The sequence below is a fragment of the Rhinoderma darwinii genome, unplaced genomic scaffold (assembly GCF_050947455.1).
Source record: "Rhinoderma darwinii isolate aRhiDar2 unplaced genomic scaffold, aRhiDar2.hap1 Scaffold_537, whole genome shotgun sequence".
Classification (NCBI taxonomy): Eukaryota; Metazoa; Chordata; class Amphibia; order Anura; family Rhinodermatidae; genus Rhinoderma; species Rhinoderma darwinii.
In genome coordinates, this window is record NW_027464086.1 from 257,583 (window position 1) to 280,653 (window position 23,071).

The following is a 23,071-nucleotide window of genomic DNA, read 5'->3' on the forward strand; positions in this document are numbered from 1 at the left end:
CACCCCGAACCTGGATATGAGGAGGATCGGTTACTGGTTTAGTAACGCCTGGTCTCCTAGATAATCTGACCGGCGACGTCACACAATCTACACTAGATTATTATATGAAAAGTTATGGTCTTTCAGAAATATGTAAATGAGGCTTTATTAGAGAAGTGGGAGGTGACAGCAGCGATTCTTCAGAGGTGGAGCCTCCTCACAGCCTCTGACCAATCAGCATGAAGCTGCTTCACACAGTGTGAGAGACCGAGGCTGGAGGGAAGGGGGATCGCTCCATATAGTCAGATCTCCGGCTGAGGACCACCTAGAGCAGCGGTGCTGGTGGCATATGGAAGAGGAGATTCTAATCGCAGTTCTAACTGTGAAACAATCAGAGATATCACCAGTCGGAAATGGAAGCTGTATACTATATGATCACACGGTGTTGCTGGACAGGGAAGGGTCAGAAGCTGTATGATGATTGGACAGGGGACAAGCTGCATGATGATTGGACATCGTCATACAGAAAACATTACTCCGCCCAGAGTAAAGCGTCCCCTCCTATTGGTCTATTAGAGCCACATTATTATATTTAGAAAATTGCTCAGAACTTTGCAAATAACTGGTGACCTTTTTTTCCAAAAACATTTCTTATCAGCATCACAGCGCCTATTAGATTAGTTAGGAGATCGGGAAATAGTGAACTAGTGGCAGCCTCTAACTAGCTGCCGACACTGGATGAGAATGCTCCTGAGCGGCGGGTAATTCGCGCATCAGGACGAGTATTCTCATCCTGTGTGACAGCCGTGTCCGCGTGCGATCAGGAGCGGAGCAACAACTGTAATACACAGCCGCAGCCCCGCTCTAACGGCGGAGAGAACAGAAACCTCTTCTCTCTGCCGCAAACCCCGCGATCAAAGCTGATCCCAGCATTCAAAGTAAATAAGGGATTTCATCCCTGTGACGCGATCAAAGAATAGAACTGGTATGGCGAGGAGCCCAGGACTGTCTGACCATGTTCCCTGAGGTCTGCCCTAAGAACTGCCTGTGTACTATCAGTATATAGATATATGGCTGTGTACTATCAGTATATAGATATATGCCTGTGTGCTATCAGTATATAGATATATGCCTGTGTGCTATCAGTATATAGATATATGCCTGTGTACTATCAGTATATAGATATATGCCTGTGTACTATCAGTATATAGATGTATACCTGTGTACTATCAGTATATAGATATATGCCTGTGTACTATCAGTATATAGATGTATGCCTGTGTACTATCAGTATATAGATATATGCCTGTGTACTATCAGTATATAGATATATGCCTGTGTACTATCAGTGTATAGATATATGCCTGTGTACTATCAGTATATAGATATATGCCTGTGTACTATCAGTATATAGATATATGCCTGTGTGCTATCAGTATATAGATATATGCCTGTGTGCTATCAGTATATAGATGTATGCCTGTGTGCTATCAGTATATAGATATATGCCTGTGTGCTATCAGTATATAGATATATGCCTGTGTGCTATCAGTATATAGATATATGCCTGTGTACTATCAGTATATAGATGTATGCCTGTGTACTATCAGTATATAGATGTATGCCTGTGTACTATCAGTATATAGATGTATGCCTGTGTACTATCAGTATATAGATGTATGCCTGTGTACTATCAGTATATAGATGTATGCCTGTGTACTATCAGTATATAGATGTATGCCTGTGTGCTATCAGTATATAGATATGTGCCTGTGTGCTATCAGTATATAGATATGTGCCTGTGTGCTATCAGTATATAGATATGTGCCTGTGTGCTATCAGTATATAGATATGTGCCTGTGTGCTATCAGTATATAGATGTATGCCTGTGTGCTATCAGTATATAGATGTATGCCTGTGTGCTATCAGTATATAGATGTATGCCTGTGTGCTATCAGTATATAGATGTATGCCTGTGTGCTATCAGTATATAGATGTATGCCTGTGTGCTATCAGTATATAGATGTATGCCTGTGTGCTATCAGTATATAGATGTATGCCTGTGTGCTATCAGTATATAGATGTATGCCTGTGTGCTATCAGTATATAGATGTATGCCTGTGTGCTATCAGTATATAGATATATGCCTGTGTGCTATCAGTATATAGATATATGCCTGTGTGCTATCAGTATATAGATATATGCCTGTGTACTATCAGTATATAGATATATGCCTGTGTGCTATCAGTATATAGATGTATGCCTGTGTACTATCAGTATATAGATATATGCCTGTGTGCTATCAGTATATAGATATATACACCTGTGTACTATCAGTATATAGATGTATGCCTGTGTACTATCAGTATATAGATATATGCCTGTGTGCTATCAGTATATAGTTATATGCCTGTGTGCTATCAGTATATAGATATATGCCTGTGTACTATCAGTATATAGATATATGCCTGTGTGCTATCAGTATATAGATATGTGCCTGTGTGCTATCAGTATATAGATGTATGCCTGTGTACTATCAGTATATAGATATATGCCTGTGTGCTATCAGTATATAGATATATGCCTGTGTGCTATCAGTATATAGATGTATGCCTGTGTGCTATCAGTATATAGATGTATGCCTGTGTGCTATCAGTATATAGATGTATGCCTGTGTGCTATCAGTATATAGATATATGCCTGTGTGCTATCAGTATATAGATATATGCCTGTGTGCTATCAGTATATAGATATATGCCTGTGTGCTATCAGTATATAGATATATGCCTGTGTGCTATCAGTATATAGATATATGCCTGTGTGCTATCAGTATATAGATATATGCCTGTGTGCTATCAGTATATAGATATATGCCTGTGTGCTATCAGTATATAGATATATGCCTGTGTGCTATCAGTATATAGATATATGCCTGTGTGCCATCAGTATATAGATATATGTCTGTGTGCTATCAGTGTATAGATATATGCCTGTGTGCAATCAGTATATAGATATATGCCTGTGTACTATCAGTATATAGATATATGCCTGTGTACTATCAGTATATAGATATATGCCTGTGTGCTATCAGTATATAGATATATGCCTGTGTGCTATCAGTATATAGATATATGCCTGTGTGCTATCAGTATATAGATATATGCCTGTGTGCTATCAGTATATAGATATATGCCTGTGTGCTATCAGTATATAGATATATGCCTGTGTACTATCAGTATATAGATGTATGCCTGTGTGTTATCAGTATATAGATATATGCCTGTGTACTATCAGTATATAGATATATGCCTGTGTACTATCAGTATATAGATATGTGCCTGTGTGCTATCAGTATATAGATATATGCCTGTGTACTATCAGTATATAGATATATGCCTGTGTACTATCAGTATATAGATATATGCCTGTGTGCTATCAGTGTATAGATATATGCCTGTGTGCTATCAGTATATAGATATATGCCTGTGTACTATCAGTATATAGATATATGCCTGTGTGCTATCAGTATATAGATGTATGCCCGTGTACTATCAGTATATAGATATATGCCCGTGTGCTATCAGTATATAGATATATGCCCGTGTACTATCAGTATATAGATATATGTCTGTGTGCTATCAGTATATAGATATATGCCTGTGTACTATCAGTATATAGATATATGCCTGTGTGCTATCAGTATATAGATGTATGCCTGTGTGCTATCAGTATATAGATGTATGCCTGTGTACTATCAGTATATAGATATGTGCCTGTGTACTATCAGTATATAGATATATGTCTGTGTGCTATCAGTATATAGATATACGCCTGTGTACTATCAGTATATAGATATACGCCTGTGTACTATCAGTATATAGATATACGCCTGTGTACTATCAGTATATAGATATACGCCTGTGTGCTATCAGTATATAGATATACGCCTGTGTACTATCAGTATATAGATATATGCCTGTGTACTATCAGTATATAGATATATGCCTGTGTGCTATCAGTATATAGATGTATGCCTGTGTGCTATCAGTATATAGATGTATGCCTGTGTGCTATCAGTATATAGATATATGCCTGTGTACTATCAGTGTATAGATATATGCCTGTGTACTATCAGTATATAGATATATGCCTGTGTGCTATCAGTATATAGATGTATGCCTGTGTGCTATCAGTATATAGATGTATGCCTGTGTACTATCAGTATATAGATATATGCCTGTGTGCTATCAGTATATAGATATATACACCTGTGTACTATCAGTATATAGATGTATGCCTGTGTGCTATCAGTATATAGTTATATGCCTGTGTACTATCAGTATATAGATATATGCCTGTGTGATATCAGTATATAGATATATGCCTGTGTACTATCAGTATATAGATGTATGCCTGTGTACTATCAGTATATAGATGTATGCCTGTGTGCTATCAGTATATAGTTATATGCCTGTGTACTATCAGTATATAGATATGTGCCTGTGTGCTATCAGTATATAGATATATGCCTGTGTGCTATCAGTATATAGATATATGCCTGTGTACTATCAGTATATAGATATGTGCCTGTGTGCTATCAGTATATAGATATATGCCTGTGTGCTATCAGTATGTAGATATATGCCTGTGTACTATCAGTATATAGATATATGCCTGTGTACTATCGGTGTATAGATATATGCCTGTGTGCTATCGGTATATAGATATATGCCTGTGTACTATCGGTATATAGATATATGCCTGTGTGCTATCAGTATATAGATATATGCCTGTGTGCTATCAGTATATAGATATGTGCCTGTGTGCTATCAGTGTATAGATGTGTGCCTGTGTACTATCAGTATATAGATGTGTGCCTGTGTACTATCAGTATATAGATGTGTGCCTGTGTACTATCAGTATATAGATATGTGCCTGTGTGCTATCAGTATATAGATATGTGCCTGTGTGCTATCAGTATATAGATATGTGCCTGTGTGCTATCAGTATATAGATATGTGCCTGTGTGCTATCAGTATATAGATGTATGCCTGTGTGCTATCAGTATATAGATGTATGCCTGTGTGCTATCAGTATATAGATGTATGCCTGTGTGCTATCAGTATATAGATGTATGCCTGTGTGCTATCAGTATATAGATGTATGCCTGTGTGCTATCAGTATATAGATGTATGCCTGTGTGCTATCAGTATATAGATGTATGCCTGTGTGCTATCAGTATATAGATGTATGCCTGTGTGCTATCAGTATATAGATGTATGCCTGTGTGCTATCAGTATATAGATATATGCCTGTGTGCTATCAGTATATAGATATATGCCTGTGTGCTATCAGTATATAGATATATGCCTGTGTGCTATCAGTATATAGATATATGCCTGTGTACTATCAGTATATAGATATATGCCTGTGTGCTATCAGTATATAGATATATGCCTGTGTACTATCAGTATATAGATATATGCCTGTGTACTATCAGTATATAGATATATGCCTGTGTACTATCAGTATATAGATATATGCCTGTGTGCTATCAGTATATAGATATGTGCCTGTGTGCTATCAGTATATAGATATATGCCTGTGTACTATCAGTATATAGATATATGCCTGTGTACTATCAGTATATAGATATATGCCTGTGTACTATCAGTATATAGATATATGCCTGTGTGCTATCAGTATATAGATATATGCCTGTGTGCTATCAGTATATAGATATGTGCCTGTGTGCTATCAGTATATAGATATATGCCTGTGTGCTATCAGTATATAGATATATGCCTGTGTGCTATCAGTATATAGATATATGCCTGTGTGCTATCAGTATATAGATATATGCCTGTGTGCTATCAGTATATAGATATATGCCTGTGTGCTATCAGTATATAGATATATGCCTGTGTGCTATCAGTATATAGATATATGCCTGTGTGCTATCAGTATATAGATGTATGCCTGTGTACTATCAGTATATAGATATAGTCCTGTGTGCTATCAGTATATAGTTATATGCCTGTGTGCTATCAGTATATAGTTATATGCCTGTGTGCTATCAGTATATAGATGTATGCCTGTGTACTATCAGTATATAGATGTATGCCTGTGTGCTATCAGTATATAGATGTATGCCTGTGTGCTATCAGTATATAGATGTATGCCTGTGTGCTATCAGTATATAGATGTATGCCTGTGTGCTATCAGTATATAGATGTATGCCTGTGTGCTATCAGTATATAGATGTATGCCTGTGTGCTATCAGTATATAGATGTATGCCTGTGTGCTATCAGTATATAGATGTATGCCTGTGTGCTATCAGTATATAGATGTATGCCTGTGTGCTATCAGTATATAGATATATGCCTGTGTGCTATCAGTATATAGATATATGCCTGTGTGCTATCAGTATATAGATATATGCCTGTGTGCTATCAGTATATAGATATATGCCTGTGTGCTATCAGTATATAGATATATGCCTGTGTACTATCAGTATATAGATATATGCCTGTGTACTATCAGTATATAGATATATGCCTGTGTACTATCAGTATATAGATATATGCCTGTGTGCTATCAGTATATAGATATATGCCTGTGTGCTATCAGTATATAGATATGTGCCTGTGTGCTATCAGTATATAGATATGTGCCTGTGTACTATCAGTATATAGATATGTGCCTGTGTGCTATCAGTATATAGATATATGCCTGTGTGCTATCAGTATATAGATATATGCCTGTGTGCTATCAGTATATAGATATATGCCTGTGTGCTATCAGTATATAGATATATGCCTGTGTACTATCAGTATATAGATATATGCCTGTGTGCTATCAGTATATAGATGTATGCCTGTGTACTATCAGTATATAGATATAGTCCTGTGTGCTATCAGTATATAGTTATATGCCTGTGTGCTATCAGTATATAGATGTATGCCTGTGTACTATCAGTATATAGATATATGCCTGTGTGCTATCAGTATATAGATATGTGCCTGTGTACTATCAGTATATAGATATATGCCTGTGTACTATCAGTATATAGATATATGCCTGTGTACTATCAGTATATAGATATATGCCTGTGTACTATCAGTATATAGATATATGCCTGTGTACTATCAGTATATAGATATATGCCTGTGTACTATCAGTATATAGATATATGCCTGTGTGCTATCAGTATATAGATATATGCCTGTGTGCTATCAGTATATAGATATATGCCTGTGTGCTATCAGTATATAGATATATGCCTGTGTGCTATCAGTATATAGATATATGCCTGTGTGCTATCAGTATATAGATATGTGCCTGTGTGCTATCAGTATATAGATATGTGCCTGTGTGCTATCAGTATATAGATATATGCCTGTGTACTATCAGTATATAGATATATGCCTGTGTACTATCAGTATATAGATATATGCCTGTGTACTATCAGTATATAGATATATGCCTGTGTACTATCAGTATATAGATATATGCCTGTGTACTATCAGTATATAGATATATGCCTGTGTACTATCAGTATATAGATATATGCCTGTGTGCTATCAGTATATAGATATATGCCTGTGTACTATCAGTGTATAGATATATGCCTGTGTGCTATCAGTGTATAGATATGTGCCTCTGTGCTATCAGTGTATAGATATATGCCTGTGTGCTATCAGTGTATAGATATATGCCTGTGTGCTATCAGTGTATAGATATATGCCTGTGTGCTATCAGTATATAGATATATGCCTGTGTGCTATCAGTATATAGATGTATGCCTGTGTGCTATCAGTATATAGATGTATGCCTGTGTGCTATCAGTATATAGATGTATGCCTGTGTGCTATCAGTATATAGATGTATGCCTGTGTGCTATCAGTATATAGATGTATGCCTGTGTGCTATCAGTATATAGATGTATGCCTGTGTGCTATCAGTATATAGATGTATGCCTGTGTGCTATCAGTATATAGATGTATGCCTGTGTGCTATCAGTATATAGATGTATGCCTGTGTGCTATCAGTATATAGATGTATGCCTGTGTGCTATCAGTATATAGATGTATGCCTGTGTGCTATCAGTATATAGATGTATGCCTGTGTGCTTTCAGTATATAGATGTATGCCTGTGTGCTATCAGTATATAGATATATGCCTGTGTGCTATCAGTATATAGATATATGCCTGTGTGCTATCAGTATATAGATATATGCCTGTGTGCTATCAGTATATAGATATATGCCTGTGTACTATTAGTATATAGATATATGCCTGTGTACTATCAGTATATAGATATATGCCTGTGTACTATCAGTATATAGATATATGCCTGTGTACTATCAGTATATAGATTTATGCCTGTGTGCTATCAGTATATAGATATATGCCTGTGTGCTATCAGTATATAGATATATGCCTGTGTGCTATCAGTATATAGATATATGCCTGTGTGCTATCAGTATATAGATATATGCCTGTGTGTGCTATCAGTGTATAGATATATGCCTGTGTACTATCAGTATATAGATATGTGCCTGTGTGCTATCAGTATATAGATATATGCCTGTGTACTATCAGTATATAGATATATGCCTGTGTACTATCAGTATATAGATATATGCCTGTGTGCTATCAGTATATAGATATATGCCTGTGTGCTATCAGTATATAGATATATGCCTGTGTGTGCTATCAGTATATAGATATGTGCCTGTGTACTATCAGTATATAGATGTATGCCTGTGTGCTATCAGTATATAGATGTATGCCTGTGTGCTATCAGTATATAGATGTATGCCTGTGTGCTATCAGTATATAGATGTATGCCTGTGTGCTATCAGTATATAGATGTATGCCTGTGTACTATCAGTATATAGATATATGCCTGTGTGCTATCAGTATATAGATATATGCCTGTGTGCTATCAGTATATAGATATATGCCTGTGTACTATCAGTATATAGATGTATGCCTGTGTACTATCAGTATATAGATATATGCCTGTGTGCTATCAGTATATAGATATATGCCTGTGTGCTATCAGTATATAGATGTATGCCTGTGTACTATCAGTATATAGATATATGCCTGTGTGCTATCAGTATATAGATATATGCCTGTGTACTATCAGTATATAGATATATGCCTGTGTGCTATCAGTATATAGATATATGCCTGTGTGCTATCAGTATATAGATATATGCCTGTGTGCTATCAGTATATAGATATATGCCTGTGTGCTATCAGTATATAGATATATGCCTGTGTACTATCAGTATATAGATATATGCCTGTGTACTATCAGTATATAGATATATGCCTGTGTACTATCAGTATATAGATATATGCCTGTGTGCTATCAGTATATAGATATATGCCTGTGTGCTATCAGTATATAGATATATGCCTGTGTGCTATCAGTATATAGATATATGCCTGTGTGCTATCAGTATATAGATATGTGCCTGTGTGCTATCAGTATATAGATATATGCCTGTGTGCTATCAGTATATAGATATATGCCTGTGTGCTATCAGTATATAGATATATGCCTGTGTGCTATCAGTATATAGATATATGCCTGTGTACTATCAGTATATAGATATATGCCTGTGTGCTATCAGTATATAGATGTATGCCTGTGTACTATCAGTATATAGATATAGTCCTGTGTGCTATCAGTATATAGTTATATGCCTGTGTGCTATCAGTATATAGATGTATGCCTGTGTACTATCAGTATATAGATATATGCCTGTGTGCTATCAGTATATAGATATGTGCCTGTGTACTATCAGTATATAGATATATGCCTGTGTACTATCAGTATATAGATATATGCCTGTGTACTATCAGTATATAGATATATGCCTGTGTACTATCAGTATATAGATATATGCCTGTGTACTATCAGTATATAGATATATGCCTGTGTACTATCAGTATATAGATATATGCCTGTGTGCTATCAGTATATAGATATATGCCTGTGTGCTATCAGTATATAGATATATGCCTGTGTGCTATCAGTATATAGATATATGCCTGTGTGCTATCAGTATATAGATATATGCCTGTGTGCTATCAGTATATAGATATGTGCCTGTGTGCTATCAGTATATAGATATGTGCCTGTGTGCTATCAGTATATAGATATATGCCTGTGTACTATCAGTATATAGATATATGCCTGTGTACTATCAGTATATAGATATATGCCTGTGTACTATCAGTATATAGATATATGCCTGTGTACTATCAGTATATAGATATATGCCTGTGTACTATCAGTATATAGATATATGCCTGTGTACTATCAGTATATAGATATATGCCTGTGTGCTATCAGTATATAGATATATGCCTGTGTACTATCAGTGTATAGATATATGCCTGTGTGCTATCAGTGTATAGATATGTGCCTGTGTGCTATCAGTGTATAGATATATGCCTGTGTACTATCAGTATATAGATATGTGCCTGTGTGCTATCAGTATATAGATATATGCCTGTGTACTATCAGTATATAGATATATGCCTGTGTACTATCAGTATATAGATATATGCCTGTGTGCTATCAGTATATAGATATATGCCTGTGTGCTATCAGTATATAGATATATGCCTGTGTGTGCTATCAGTATATAGATATGTGCCTGTGTACTATCAGTATATAGATGTATGCCTGTGTGCTATCAGTATATAGATGTATGCCTGTGTGCTATCAGTATATAGATGTATGCCTGTGTGCTATCAGTATATAGATGTATGCCTGTGTGCTATCAGTATATAGATGTATGCCTGTGTACTATCAGTATATAGATATATGCCTGTGTGCTATCAGTATATAGATATATGCCTGTGTGCTATCAGTATATAGATATATGCCTGTGTACTATCAGTATATAGATGTATGCCTGTGTACTATCAGTATATAGATATATGCCTGTGTGCTATCAGTATATAGATATATGCCTGTGTGCTATCAGTATATAGATGTATGCCTGTGTACTATCAGTATATAGATATATGCCTGTGTGCTATCAGTATATAGATATATGCCTGTGTGCTATCAGTATATAGATATATGCCTGTGTACTATCAGTATATAGATATATGCCTGTGTGCTATCAGTATATAGATGTATGCCTGTGTACTATCAGTATATAGATGTATGCCTGTGTACTATCAGTATATAGATATATGCCTGTGTGCTATCAGTATATAGATATATGCCTGTGTACTATCAGTATATAGATGTATGTCTGTGTGCTATCAGTATATAGATATATGCCTGTGTACTATCAGTATATAGATGTATGCCTGTGTACTATCAGTATATAGATATATGCCTGTGTGCTATCAGTATATAGATGTATGCCTGTGTGCTATCAGTATATAGATATATGCCTGTGTGCTATCAGTATATAGATATATGCCTGTGTACTATCAGTATATAGATGTATGCCTGTGTACTATCAGTGTATAGATATATGCCTGTGTACTATCAGTATATAGATGTATGCCTGTGTACTATCAGTGTATAGATATATGCCTGTGTACTATCAGTATATAGATATATGCCTGTGTACTATCAGTATATAGATATATGCCTGTGTACTATCAGTATATAGATATATGCCTGTGTACTATCAGTATATAGATATATGCCTGTGTACTATCAGTATATAGATATATGCCTGTGTGCTATCAGTATATAGATATATGCCTGTGTGCTATCAGTATATAGATATATGCCTGTGTGCTATCAGTATATAGATATATGCCTGTGTGCTATCAGTATATAGATGTATGCCTGTGTGCTATCAGTATATAGATATGTGCCTGTGTACTATCAGTATATAGATGTATGCCTGTGTGCTATCAGTATATAGATATATGCCTGTGTACTATCAGTATATAGATGTATGCCTGTGTGCTATCAGTATATAGATATATGCCTGTGTACTATCAGTATATAGATGTATGCCTGTGTACTATCAGTATATAGATGTATGCCTGTGTGCTATCAGTATATAGATGTATGCCTGTGTGCTATCAGTATATAGATGTATGCCTGTGTGCTATCAGTATATAGATATATGCCTGTGTACTATCAGTATATAGATATATGCCTGTGTGCTATCAGTATATAGATGTATACCTGTGTACTATCAGTATATAGATATATGCCTGTGTATTATCAGTATATAGATATATGCCTGTGTGCTATCAGTATATAGATATATGCCTGTGTACTATCAGTATATAGATATATGCCTGTGTACTATCAGTATATAGATATGTGCCTGTGTACTATCAGTATATAGATATATGTCTGTGTGCTATCAGTATATAGATATATGCCTGTGTACTATCAGTATATAGATATATGTCTGTGTGCTATCAGTATATAGATATATGCCTGTGTATTATCAGTATATAGATGTATGCCTGTGTACTATCAGTGTATAGATATATGCCTGTGTACTATCAGTATAGATATATGCCTGTGTGCTATCAGTATATAGATGTATGCCTGTGTGCTATCAGTATATAGATGTATGCCTGTGTGCTATCAGTATATAGATATATGCCTGTGTACTATCAGTATATAGATATATGCCTGTGTGCTATCAGTATATAGATATGTGCCTGTGTGCTATCAGTATATAGATATATGCCTGTGTGCTATCAGTATATAGATATATGCCTGTGTGCTATCAGTATATAGATATGTGCCTGTGTACTATCAGTATATAGATATATGCCTGTGTACTATCAGTATATAGATATATGCCTGTGTACTATCAGTATATAGATATATGCCTGTGTACTATCAGTATATAGATATATGCCTGTGTACTATCAGTATATAGATATATGCCTGTGTATTATCAGTGTATAGATATATGCCTGTGTGCTATCAGTGTATAGATATATGCCTGTGTACTATCAGTGTATAGATAGATGCCTGTGTGCTATCAGTATATAGATGTATGCCTGTGTGCTATCAGTATATAGATATATGCCTGTGTGCTATCAGTATATAGATGTATGCCTGTGTGCTATCAGTATATAGATATATGCCTGTGTACTATCAGTATATAGATATATGCCTGTGTGCTATCAGTATATAGATGTATGCCTGTGTACTATCAGTGTATAGATATATGCCTGTGTGCTATCAGTATATAGATATATGCCTGTGTACTATCAGTATATAGATATATGTCTGTGTACTATCAGTATATAGATATATGCCTGTGTACTATCAGTATATAGATGTATGCCTGTGTACTATCAGTGTATAGATATATGCCTGTGTGCTATCAGTATATAGATATATGCCTGTGTACTATCAGTATATAGATATATGCCTGTGTGCTATCAGTATATAGATGTATGCCTGTGTACTATCAGTGTATAGATATATGCCTGTGTGCTATCAGTATATAGATATATGCCTGTGTACTATCAGTATATAGATATATGTCTGTGTACTATCAGTATATAGATATATGCCTGTGTACTATCAGTATATAGATGTATGCCTGTGTACTATCAGTGTATAGATATATGCCTGTGTGCTATCAGTATATAGATATATGCCTGTGTACTATCAGTATATAGATATATGCCTGTGTGCTATCAGTATATAGATATATGCCTGTGTACTATCTGTATATAGATATATGCCTGTGTACTATCAGTATATAGATATATGCCTGTGTACTATCAGTATATAGATATATGCCTGTGTATTATCAGTGTATAGATATATGCCTGTGTGCTATCAGTATATAGATATTTGCCTGTGTATTATCAGTATATAGATATATGCCTGTGTATTATCAGTGTATAGATATATGCCTGTGTGCTATCAGTATATAGATATATGCCTGTGTGCTATCAGTATATAGATATATGCCTGTGTACTATCAGTATATAGATATATGCCTGTGTGCTATCAGTATATAGATATATGCCTGTGTACTATCAGTATATAGATATATGCCTGTGTGCTATCAGTATATAGATATATGCCTGTGTATTATCAGTATATAGATATATGCCTGTGTGCTATCAGTATATAGATATGTGCCTGTGTACTATCAGTATATAGATGTATGCCTGTGTACTATCAGTATATAGATGTATGCCTGTGTACTATCAGTATATAGATATATGCCTGTGTGCTATCAGTATATAGATATATGCCTGTGTATTATCAGTGTATAGATATATGCCTGTGTACTATCAGTATATAGATGTATGCCTGTGTACTATCAGTATATAGATGTATGCCTGTGTACTATCAGTATATAGATATATGCCTGTGTATTATCAGTGTATAGATATATGCCTGTGTACTATCAGTATATAGATATATGCCTGTGTACTATCAGTATATAGATATATGCCTGTGTGCTATCAGTATATAGATATATGCCTGTGTGCTATCAGTATATAGATGTATGCCTGTGTGCTATCAGTATATAGATATATGCCTGTGTATTATCAGTGTATAGATATATGCCTGTGTACTATCAGTATATAGATATATGCCTGTGTACTATCAGTATATAGATATATGCCTGTGTACTATCAGTATATAGATATATGCCTGTGTGCTATCAGTATATAGATATATGCCTGTGTGCTATCAGTATATAGATATATGCCTGTGTACTATCAGTGTATAGATATATGCCTGTGTACTATCAGTATATAGATATATGCCTGTGTACTATCAGTATATAGATATATGCCTGTGTACTATCAGTATATAGATGTATGCCTGTGTACTATCAGTATATAGATGTATGCCTGTGTACTATCAGTATATAGATGTATGCCTGTGTACTATCAGTATATAGATGTATGCCTGTGTGCTATCAGTATATAGATATATGCCTGTGTATTATCAGTGTATAGATATATGCCTGTGTGCTATCAGTATATAGATATATGCCTGTGTACTATCAGTATATAGATATATGCCTGTGTGCTATCAGTATATAGATGTATGCCTGTGTACTATCAGTATATAGATATATGCCTGTGTACTATCAGTATATAGATATATGCCTGTGTACTATCAGTGTATAGATAGATGCCTGTGTGCTATCAGTATATAGATATATGCCTGTGTACTATCAGTATATAGATGTATGCCTGTGTGCTATCAGTATATAGATATATGCCTGTGTGCTATCAGTATATAGATATATGCCTGTGTACTATCAGTATATAGATGTATGCCTGTGTGCTATCAGTATATAGATATATGCCTGTGTGCTATCAGTATATAGATATATGCCTGTGTGCTATCAGTATATAGATGTATGCCAGTGTGCTATCAGTATATAGATATATGTCTGTGTGCTATCAGTATATAGATATATGCCTGTGTGCTATCAGTATATAGATATATGCCTGTGTGCTATCAGTATATAGATATATGCCTGTGTACTATCAGTATATAGATGTATGCCTGTGTGCTATCAGTATATAGATATATGCCTGTGTGCTATCAGTATATAGATATATGCCTGTGTGCTATCAGTATATAGATGTATGCCTGTGTACTATCAGTATATAGATATATGCCTGTGTACTATCAGTATATAGATGTATGCCTGTGTACTATCAGTATATAGATATATGCCTGTATATTACAGTTCAAAAATTCCTCGGTGGGATAAAAAAACAAACAAAGTTAAATTAAATTTAAAAAATAATCATTTATGTTAAATAAAAAAATAAAACATTGTTTGTAAAATAAGACACATTTTTACAATAAGACACATTTTTACAATAAGACACATTTTTACAATAAGACACATTTTTACAATAAGACACATTTTTACAATAAGACACATTTTTACAATAAGACACATTTTTACAATAAGACACATTTTTACAATAAGACACATTGGAGTCGCCACGACCGTAACAAGTACAACAAAATGTATAAATATTAATGACGATCGGTGTAAAAAAATAACATTAAACTGCAGCGGATCTGCTTTTTTTCTGCATTTGCACCAAAATAAAAATGTATATTAAATGAAGTGATGATTTGTACATAAAGTACGAGCCGTCCTGCGGGGCCACGTCTCAGCTACATCGTGCAAAAAAGAAAACAGTTCTGAGCGCCGGGATGCAAAGAGGGAAATATAAAAACATTGTCGAGTCCTTAAGGGGTTAAGGGCGGCCCCTAAACAGGCAGGTGTCCTGGAGGGAGACGAGGGGCCCCGCACGTTACTGTATGGGGGTGCGTCATCTCTACAGACATGTCCAGAAGTCACTGCCAAGATTTTCTGACCTCATTTCCATGTGGAAACCGGCAAAATCCCAAGATCACGCCATGTAGAACTGGAACGCTGGACCCTCTGAGCCCCCGCAATGTCCGGTCCTGATCTGCGGGGACAAGTATCTACAAGGCTATACATTATACACATGAATTTATTGGACAGTTTCTACGGCGTTACATCCAATGCCATTCAGGAAAACTGATGAGAACCCCGGCCAGGAGACCCCGACATGTGGAGGTCAGAGGCCGCTACCCTCGGCACGGTGCCCCCCTATCAATCATCTCCCCTTGTGGTGTCCTGCTGCCGTAGTCCGTTCCTGACGCCATATTCTGGTATTAGATCCTCCTGACTGTGCCCGTGACTTGGGTAATTGACCCTCCTTAGACTATTGTGCCGGACGCCCGGCTGATCAGTGCGGGTCTGTCTTGTCTAACCTCTGGTGATCAGCCGCGTCCAGGCAAACATTCCCCTGTAACGAGATCCATATCCACCTCAGTAACTCTGTCCGTCAGTTATATATACAGTATATATATAGCTGAGCTATTTGTCACATATGAGATCCAGTATTATCATAGATGATTTCCACGTGTGGGCATAGCTGAGGGTTATTAGCGTGACGACGAGCCAGGCCTGGTACACAGATGTGCGCTGTGACATTGTGGTCCTCGCACCTTCTCCTCATCAGTATTGGACAATGGTCGTCTCTTCCCACGTCATGTCTCCCCAGTCACTTCTCACCAGTGTGGACCTGGATAAATTGCTGAACTAACCTCCCCCACTGCTGAACTCATAATCCGGCTTTCACATCTTCAGCAAATCTAGTGTGACCTTCCATAGTGTGACTGCTCTTACAGTAAAGAATCTATAGCGTCCCTGTTCTCGCAGTACAGAGTGTGACTGATCTCACAGTGGAGCTCTATGTGCTCTTACAGTAAAGAATCCTTCTTAAAAGATTTTCCTGCAGCTCTGGGTTCACCAGATTATAATTGACTTTCTATAAAGTAGACATGTATACATCAGAAAATGTGACTAATTCCTGGGATAATCTACGAGCGGATGTGCAGGAATCAGGACACCCCCCAATCATCACTATAGTAAAGCAGAGGGCAGCGGGCGCAGCGTGGTAACAGGGTTATTTACTGCCGGACGTTACTCCAAGTGACACCACGATCTGATTTTGTTACTATTTTCTATCAATACTAAAGTGATTATTTCATAAGAAGCGGATTTATAGGAGACAGAAAATATCAAGCACTGCCCGAGGTCACAGAAGAAAAATGGAGCCCGACTGTACAGAAAAGAGTGGAAGAAACAGAATGATCCGTCAGCGGCAAATTTACTGATGAATGGACAATGTTATGGGGGAAATGCTAAATATTATAAATCTATTGATCACGTCCAGGGACAATACAAGAGCAAAGATGGAGGAATAAACGTAGGGACTGCCCATCTGAAGGAGCGCACTGGGGTGAACGTGCACGAGGCCTCATGAGACACCACAACGGCCAGACACGTCTAAGAACACATAAAAGCCGCACTGACGGACGAGGAGGTGCCACATTGTGTGCCAAGCGCTAAATCAGCCGCCCGCGGCGCCGGAGACAGACCTACAGCCCGGAGCAGCGGCCTCCCTCTAATCTACTGGCTGATGTAATGGTGTGCACACAACATGCTGCTGACATGACGCGCTCCTCCAGCCATATATCACCAAGGGTCAAGACTAGTGGGAAACCATCAGCCAGACATGAGAGGGGGCAAGAGCCTAAACCCAACTCACAATCCCACAGCCAGGCAACAGGGACCTGGAAACCTCTCAGGATATCCCTCCACCAGGTGAGGTGGCACCACGGGCAGCCTGCCCTATACGTCTTACCTAGCAAATATACTGTATGGTATCAAGAAGCAGCGGACAGATGGAAGACAGAGACTGCAGGATCAGACTACACAGGGACTGTAGTCTGTAACCATAGAGACCCAGTCATCTGCATAGGAGCTGTACACACAGCAGGAGGAGACTTTTCTTTACATTTTATGGGGAAAATCGCTCGTCACCAAACAGGAACCTTGTCGGCAACAAATCCCCTTTACACAGAAAGTTGAACTTCTGACAATCAACATTTTTTTGGGCCACATAAAAGATCCGATCAGCCAACAAATAGGCGTCAGCTGATCACTTCAAAACGCCCTTTATCTGGAAAATCGTAAGGCAATTAATCAGTAACCCCCTTTATGGCCGCATGATTTTGCAGTTAAAGGGCCGCGTTGTAGCCGCAATAACGCGCAGCCAATAACAGGCTGAACCCACCCGTCTCCTCTATGTGCCATGTGTGAACTTCAGGGATACAAATAAACGCTCCGAGGCAACAACAGCGCCAAAGTAAGACGTCCAGAGGAGCGGACGGGTATGAAGTAGGACAGAGAAGACCCTCAATGTCAAACCGGAAAGACCCCATACACCTCTATAGGTGCCCGAATACCGCTACTTACAGGATGTGCATGAGGCCAAACGCTGCACCCTCTCCTGTATCACACACCGTTACCCCGCACCCTCCCGTATCACACCGTTACCCCGCACCCTCCCGTATCACACCGTTACCCCGCACCCTCCCGTATCACACCGTTACCCCGCACCCCCTCCCGTATCACACCGTTACCACGCACCCCCTCCCGTATCACACCGTTACCACGCACCCCCTCCCGTATCACACCGTTACCACGCACCCCCTCCCGTATCACACCGTTACCCCGCACACCCCTTCCTGTATCACACCGTTACCCCGCGCCCCCTCCTGTATCACACCGTTACCCCGCGCCCTCTCCTGTATCCCACCGTTACACTGCGCCCCCTCCTGTATCACACCGTTACCCCGCGCCCCCTCCTGTATCACACCGTTACCCCGCGCCCTCTCCTGTATCACACCGTTACCCCGCGCCCTCTCCTGTATCACACCGTTACCCCGCGCCCCCTCCTGTATCACACCGTTACCCCGCACACCCCTTCCTGTATCACACCGTTACCCCGCGCCCCCTCCTGTATCACACCGTTACCCCGCGCCCTCTCCTGTATCCCACCGTTACACTGCGCCCCCTCCTGTATCACACCGTTACCCCGCACCCCCTCCTGTATCACACCGTTACCCCGCACCCCCTCCTGTATCACACCGTTACCCCGCACCCCCTCCTGTATCACACCGTTACCCCGCACCCCCTCCTGTATCACACCGTTACCCCGCACCCCCTCCTGTATCACACCGTTACCCCGCACCCCCTCCTGTATCACACCGTTACCCCGCACCCCCTCCTGTATCACACCGTTACCCCGCACCCCCTCCTGTATCACACCGTTACCCCGCACCCCCTCTTGTATCACACCGTTACCCCGCACCCCCTCTTGTATCACACCGTTACCCCGCACCCCCTCTTGTATCACACCGTTACCCCGCACCCCCTCTTGTATCACACCGTTACCCCGCACCCCCTCTTGTATCACACCGTTACCCCGCACCCCCTCTTGTATCACACCGTTACCCCCGCACCCCCTCTTGTATCACACCGTTACCCCGCACCCCCTCTTGTATCACACCGTTACCCCGCACCCCCTCTTGTATCACACCGTTACCCCGCACCCCCTCTTGTATCACACCGTTACCCCGCACCCCCTCTTGTATCACACCGTTACCCCGCACCCCCTCTTGTATCACACCGTTACCCCGCACCCCCTCTTGTATCACACCGTTACCCCGCACCCCCTCTTGTATCACACCGTTACCCCGCACCCCCTCTTGTATCACACCGTTACCCCGCACCCCCTCTTGTATCACACCGTTACCCCGCACCCCCTCTTGTATCACACCGTTACCCCGCACCCCCTCTTGTATCACACCGTTACCCCGCACCCCCTCTTGTATCACACCGTTACCCCGCACCCCCTCTTGTATCACACCGTTACCCCGCACCCCCTCTTGTATCACACCGTTACCCCGCACCCCCTCTTGTATCACACCGTTACCCCGCACCCCCTCTTGTATCACACCGTTACCCCGCACCCCCTCCTGTATCACACCGTTACCCCGCACCCCCTCCTGTATCACACCGTTACCCCGCACCCCCTCCTGTATCACACCGTTACCCCGCACCCCCTCCTGTATCACACCGTTACCCCGCACCCTCTCCTGTATCACACCGTTACCCCGCACCCTCTCCTGTATCACACCGTTACCCCGCACCCTCTCCTGTATCACACCGTTACCCCGCACCCTCTCCTGTATCACACCGTTACCCCGCACCCTCTCCTGTATCACACCGTTACCCCGCACCCTCTCCTGTATCACACCGTTACCCCGCACCCTCTCCTGTATCACACCGTTACCCCGCACCCTCTCCTGTATCACACCGTTACCCCGCACCCTCTCCTGTATCACACCGTTACCCCGCACCCTCTCCTGTATCACACCGTTACCCCGCACCCTCTCCTGTATCACACCGTTACCCCGCACCCTCTCCTGTATCACACCGTTACCCCGCACCCTCTCCTGTATCACACCGTTACCCCGCACCCTCTCCTGTATCACACCGTTACCCCGCACCCCCTCCTGTATCACACCGTTACCCCGCACCCCCTCCTGTATCACACCGTTACCCCGCACCCCCTCCTGTATCACACCGTTACCCCGCACCCTCTCCTGTATCACACCGTTACCCCGCACCCTCTCCTGTATCACACCGTTACCCCGCACCCTCTCCTGTATCACACCGTTACCCCGCACCCTCTCCTGTATCACACCGTTACCCCGCACCCTCTCCTGTATCACACCGTTACCCCGCACCCTCTCCTGTATCACACCGTTACCCCGCACCCTCTCCTGTATCACACCGTTACCCCGCACCCTCTCCTGTATCACACCGTTACCCCGCACCCTCTCCTGTATCACACCGTTACCCCGCACCCTCTCCTGTATCACACCGTTACCCCGCACCCTCTCCTGTATCACACCGTTACCCCGCACCCCCTCCTGTATCATACCATTACCCCGCACCCCCTCCTGTATCACACCATTACCCCGCACCCTCTCCTGTATCACACCATTACCCCGCACACCCCTTCCTGTATCACACCATTACCCCGCGCCCCCTCCTGTATCACACCGTTACCCCGCACCCTCTCCTGTATCACACCGTTACCCCGCACCCTCTCCTGTATCCCACTATTACCCCGCACCCTCTCCTGTATCCCACCGTTACCCCGCACCCCCTCCTGTATCACACCGTTACCCCGCACCCTCTCCTGTATCACACCGTTACCCCGCACCCCCTCCTGTATCACACCATTACCCCACACCCCCTCCTGTATCACACCATTACCCCGCACCCCCTCCTGTATCACACCATTACCCCGCACCCCCTCTTGTATCACACCATTACCCCGCACCCTCTCCTGTATCACACCATTACCCCGCACCCCCTCCTGTATCACACCATTACCCCGCACCCCCTCCTGTATCACACCATTACCCCGCACCCCCTCCTGTATCACACCATTACCCCGCACCCCCTCTTGTATCACACCGTTACCCCGCACCCCCTCCTGTATCACACCATTACCCCACACCCCCTCCTGTATCACACCATTACCCCGCACCCCCTCCTGTATCACACCATTACCCCGCACCCCCTCTTGTATCACACCATTACCCCGCACCCTCTCCTGTATCACACCATTACCCCACACCCCCTCCTGTATCACACCATTACCCCGCACCCCCTCCTGTATCACACCATTACCCCGCACCCCCTCCTGTATCACACCATTACCCCGCACCCCCTCTTGTATCACACCGTTACCCCGCACCCCCTCCTGTATCACACCATTACCCCGCACCCCCTCTTGTATCCCACTATTACCCCGCACCCTCTCCTGTATCTCTTTGCACACTTTCCATCACTTTTGCTCCCTCTTACAGGCATCTTCAGAAGAACATTTCCTTGTGGTATCACTTACCTTCCAGTATTTTCCTTGCTCGTCTCTTCCCAATGTTCTTCTTCCTGTTCCTCCTCTTCACTCTGGTGTTGGTGTCTCACTGCCGGAGACTCCTCTAGTTCTCTTCCCCCACTGTCTCTCTAGTTCTGACTCTCTCACTGTCTCTCTAGTTCTGACTCTCTCACTATCTCTCTTGTTCTGACTCTCTAGTTCTTCCCCCACTGTCTCTAGTTCTGACTCTCTCACTGTCTCTCTAGTTCTGACTCTCTGTCTCTAATTCTGACTCCCTCACTGTCTCTAGTTCTGACTCTCTCACTGTCTCTAGTTCTGACTCTCTCACTGTCTCTCTAGTTCTCACTGTCTCTCTAGTTCTGACTGTCTCGTTCTGACTCTCACTGTCTCGCTAGTTCTGACTCTCTTACTGTCTCTCTAGTTCTGACTCTCTCACTGCCTCTAGTTCTGACTCTCTCACTGTCTCTAGTTCTCACTGTCTCTCTAGTTATGACTGTCTCACTGTCTCTCTAGTTCTGACTGTCTCACTGTCTCTCTAGTTCTGACTGTCTCACTGTCTCTCCAGTCCTGACTGTCTCACTGTCTCTCCAGTCCTGACTGTCTCACTGTCTCTCCAGTCCTGACTGTCTCACTGTCTCTCCAGTCCTGACTGTCTCACCAGTCCTGACTGTCTCAGTGTTCATACTTTTCTCCTCTGTGTCCCGCAGGATTTTAAGCAAACAAGGAATGAGGGAAGGGGGGCTGCGAGTGCCACAT

General features: G+C 40.9%; 1 protein-coding gene across 3 annotated transcripts in view; it reads right to left on the reverse strand.

Moving 5' to 3' along the window:
• The window catches only part of LOXL3 (lysyl oxidase like 3), a 252,769-nt gene extending 230,343 nt beyond the window's left edge, over positions 1 to 22,426 (reverse strand). For all 3 annotated transcript variants that reach the window (XM_075848898.1, XM_075848897.1, XM_075848899.1), the window contains exon 1: positions 22,325 to 22,426. The gene's annotated coding sequence lies outside the window, so the exon portion shown is untranslated. The remainder of the gene's footprint in view (positions 1 to 22,324) is intronic.
• Between the last annotated feature and the right edge of the window lie 645 nt (positions 22,427 to 23,071).